Source organism: Benincasa hispida, chromosome 2 (assembly GCF_027475165.1).
Source record: "Benincasa hispida cultivar pf3 chromosome 2, pf3_genome.v1.1, whole genome shotgun sequence".
Lineage (NCBI taxonomy): Eukaryota > Viridiplantae > Streptophyta > Magnoliopsida > Cucurbitales > Cucurbitaceae > Benincasa > Benincasa hispida.
In genome coordinates this window covers 14,141,680-14,146,289 of record NC_143479.1, presented here as the reverse complement: position 1 = coordinate 14,146,289, position 4,610 = coordinate 14,141,680, and the positions used below count along the sequence as shown (strand labels likewise).

Sequence of the window (4,610 nt, the reverse complement as noted above, 5' to 3'; positions counted from 1 at the left end):
TTTTTCTTTTGTGCTAAAGTTGCTCCCATCGCATACCCGCTTGCGTCGCACATGATTTCAAAAGGAAGTGTCCAATCCGGCACAATCAATATGGGTGCGGTAATCAGCGCATCTTTCAAAACTCTGAATGTGTTGAGGCAGTTGTTGTCAAACTCAAATTTTTTGTCAGCCTCTAACAATGCACTCAATGGTCATGCTATTTTAGAAAATTCTTTGACAAATCGTCTATAGAATCCAGCGTGCCCCAATAAGCTTTGTACAACCTTCACGCTAGTTAGAGGTGGAAGTTTTTCAATTGCTTCAATTTTTGCTTTGTCCACCTCTAACCCATCCCGGGAGACCTTATGTCCCAACACTATGCCCTCCTTCACCATGAAATGACATTTTTCCCAATTGAGCACCAGATTCGTCTCTTTGCATCTTTTCAGTATCTTCTCTAAATTGGCTAGGCAGACTTCATAAGTGTTCCCATAAACAGAGAAGTCATCCATAAATATTTCCATAGAGTCCTCGAGATAATCTGAAAAGATGGCCATCATACACCTTTGGAACGTGTTTGGCGGATTGCAGAGGCCAAACGACATGCGGCGAAAAGCAAATGTCCCATATGGACAGGTGAATGTGGTCTTGTCTTGATCTTCTAGAGCTATCATAATTTGATTGTATCCGGCATAACCATCCAGGAAGTAGTAAAAATCATTTCCAGCTAGACGGTCTAGCATTTGGTCGATGAATGGCAGAGGGAAATGGTCTTTCTTGTGGCTGCATTCAGCTTGCAGTAGTCCATGCAAATGCGCCATCCAGTGATGGTCCTTTGTAGTATTAATTCATTGTGTTCATTCGGGACTATCGTCATGCCGCCCTTCTTCGGCACACACTGCATGGGGCTAACCCATGTGTTATCTGCGATAGGATAGATAATACTCGCATCTAGCCATTTGATAATCTTCTTCTTGACGACTTTCTTCATCATAAGGTTGATTTGCGTTGATGTTGAATTGTTGCTTTGTGGTCATCTTCAAGACGAATGAGGTGCATGCAGTACGTAGGGCTAATTCCTCTAATGTCAGCGAGCGTCCAACCAATTGCTCGCACATGCTTCCTGAGAATGCACATTAATGCATTCTTCTGATGTTCGTTGAGTGTAGAGGAAATGATAACTAGCAGTTTCTCATTCTACCCCAAAAAATGCGTACTTTAAATGGGTTGGTAGGGTCTTTAATTCAAGTGTTGGTGGCTCTACTAGGGAAAGTTGCGTTGTTTTTCTTTGATATTTTTATGTTGGCTCTACTTCTTGATTTGTGATCATTTTTTCTTCCTTGCTTTTTTTTGTTGTGATCACATTACAGGCAGCAACAGATGCGCTGGCTTCCTCTTCTTCATTTTCATCATCAAACTTTTCTTCTTCAATTAAGTTCCAGTCATCATCTGAATCATGCAGGTCTTCTTCATCCGAAAACTTCATGGCACGAATTATATTGAACTTCAGCTTCTATCCGTTGATGCTCAAAATGATTTCCCCTTTATGCACATCAATTTGAGCACGACCCGTTGATAGAAAAGGTCGCCCCAGAATGATGGGCACATCTTTGTTAGTCTCGTAGTCTAAAATGATGAAGTCAGCTAGCAGGATAAATTTGTCAATGGTGATCAGCACATCCTTCACCTTTCCCTCTGGATGCACCAAAGATCTATCGGCTAGTTGGAGAGTCACTGTTGTGGGAACAAGTTGCCCCATATTTAATTGTCTAAAGATTGACAAAGGCATCAAATTTATGCTGGCTCCCAAGTCTCCCCTCTTCTGAGTTACCATATCCTTCAGAAACTTGGCGTAGGCAGACATTTCCTCAATCGCTTCACTGAAAAGAATATTAATATGTAATTGCTTTAACATAGATAAGAAGCGTTGGTACTGTACCTCTTCATTCTTTTTCTTCCTTAGTCTTTGTGGGAAAGGGGGTAATTGAACTTTCACGGTTCCTGTTTCAGTTGGCTTTGAGGTCGACGCAACCTCCGGTTCTACTGCTTTTTTCTCTCTTTCTTCTTCTTACGTCACCACAATCTCAGGTTCACCTGCAATGGAAGTTGTTCTACTAAGCTCCTTCTTTTCTCCCTCCACAGTCTTCCCACTGTGCAATGTCACAACCTGACATTCCTCTTTACCTGATCCCCCCAGGTTGCGTGGAAGTTCAATTGAACTCGGCACAGCCCCTTGCAGTCTACTCTTCAGCTCACTCGCAATCTGGCTCATCTGTAATTCGAGATTGCAGATGGACGTAGCCTGACTTTAAAGCACAGTCTCATTTTTCTCTATGTATTGCTTCAATAGGCTCTCCAAAGAAGAGGATTGCGGTGCTTGTGAGCTACTTGCTTGATTGCTCATTTGACCGTTGTTGTGTGGGAAGAATCCTAGTGGCCCTTCTTTTTACGCCACAGGTTGGAAATTTTGTTGCCGATCCTTCTAAGCAAAATTGGGGTGGTTTCTCCACTCGAGGTTGTAGGTGTTCGAAAAAGGGTTATTTTTTACAAAGTAGACAGATTGTGGATTTTGCGGGCAATCTTCCATCGCATGCCATCATCGCAAGTCGCACACCTTGTGGTGTCTCTGATTGCGTTGATTTGCCCAGTTTCCAGTGTTGGGCTAATAATCGCAATTCCTTGGATTAAATTCATCATTTCGGTCATCTGGTTTTGTAATGAAGCAATCACACCATTATTTGCATCAGTGTCTTTGAGTCTCAATCTCTGGTCGCTCTCTCTCCAATCTTCATGGTTCTTAGAGATGCGATCCAGATATTCTTCGCCTCTTCATATGTTTTATCAAGTAGACCAACAACGACTGCCGTATTGGCAACAGTCTGCGAAGTGGGATTCAAACCATGATAGAAAATCTCCATTTGAAGCCAGTCTGGCAACCCATTATGTGGACAGTCCCAGACCAATCTCTTAAACCTTGCCCAAGCATCACTGAGTGATTCATCCATGTCTTGTTCAAAATTGGTAATAAGTTTCCTTCGTCTTGCTGGATTTTATGTCTTAAAACTCGTAGTTTGTAAATTAATAAGCATATTCTGTTTTGTTTTTCGATAAAGTTGTTATTGAAATTGTAATCTTGAATCCAATAAACTAAGGTCCTGAGGCTATAAAGTTTATTTGAACTTTATGTAGTGACAATAAATGGGATCATAAGTTCAAATATATAGCCAATATGGTCTAATATATATGAATAAAGGTTGGGGCCGCCGTTATAACTGGTCTGGGGACAACTATGATGGATGTCGGCCTGTCATTTTATGTAGTATAGTACAGAGAACGATTTGCTCGGGGGCATGGAGGGGAGTGGGGGGGGGGGGGGGGGGGGGGGGGGGGGGGGGGGGGGGGGGTGATGATTTTCATTCTACTAGGAGGGGCGCTCTATCATAGGCTTGTGTGTGGTTGGGCGGTCATGGACTGGGGGTTCGCTTTAGACGTGACATCGGGTGGGTAGAGTGTTATTTAAGCGACATTTTAGCGCGAGAGTAACCTAGAGCAAGCAATATATCTACTAACCTATATAATATGTACGAGTTTTACGGTAAATACCGTTTTGTGTATAAAACTGACTATTTCGTTAATTGATGACCTAGGTAACTTTTGACTTTGAAAAGTCAAACTTTGACAGACCTTATATTCAAATATGATTTGAATTTCGAGAAAATGAATGCGGATTCATGCTCGGGAGGTCAAAATTAGTCAACACGAAAAAAATCATAAAAAGTCAAAATGTTGACTTTTTTGGTCAAAGTTTGACTTTGACAAAATGACTATTTTGCCCTTTGACTAAAGTTAGTAGGAAATCCACACTTTTGTTGGATAATTTCACTAACAAAATAGTGGGCTAGGTGTTGGCTTATAGTGGAGACATTAAGCCCACTTAGATAATGGATTCTAGGTGTTGGGTTTTTATGGATTTGTTTCATGCAATTGTTGCATGACTTTTTTCTATAATTTGGGCTTTCAATTATGGATGAAAAACTTTTGGCCATTTTTACAAAATTGTTTTCAAATTTGGGCTGGAAAAATAAAAAACCCAAACCCAAATTCATTCTTATTTTCCATCTCTTTTCTCTCTCTCGATTTTCTTCATCCATCGGGTCCCACAATTCGGTTCTGAGTCCAGAGGTTAGTAGGTCAACTCTAGTGGTGATCCGAAAGAGTTCGGGTCGAGATTCAGCGAGGAAAAGTGTTTTTTGGGAGCTACAAAGGTTGTATTCCATCCCTTTTATTTACTGTTTTCCTTCATTTTGCATGCTAATTCCCTTTTGATTAGAAGCAATTAGAGTGTAATTAGATCTTTATTCCGCTGCGTATGTCTTGTGTTCCATCATATGGTATCAGAGCATGCTTTAATTATGCTCAATTTCTTTTGGTGGGTGTTTTTTTCTTTTCTATTCAAGTGTTGAATGAAATATGGACTAAAGTGGATTTATTATGATTTTGGCATTGTTTTTCTTTAAATTTCTAGTGGAAATTTGTAATTGCTCACATGTTTATGAGCATTAATGTGTGAAAAAGGGTTTGTAAATTTGTTGGAGTCATTAAAGTTGAAATTAAGTTGTAATTTCTTGATT

At 40.5% G+C, this 4,610-nt stretch overlaps 1 non-coding gene across 1 annotated transcript; it reads left to right on the top strand.

The window, feature by feature from the left end:
• The first annotated feature begins 2,913 nt into the window (after positions 1-2,913).
• LOC120072361 (small nucleolar RNA R71) lies at positions 2,914-3,020 on the top strand. The gene has a single exon (XR_005480426.1). It is a non-coding gene; the product is annotated as a small nucleolar RNA R71 (small nucleolar RNA).
• The last annotated feature ends 1,590 nt before the right edge of the window (positions 3,021-4,610 follow it).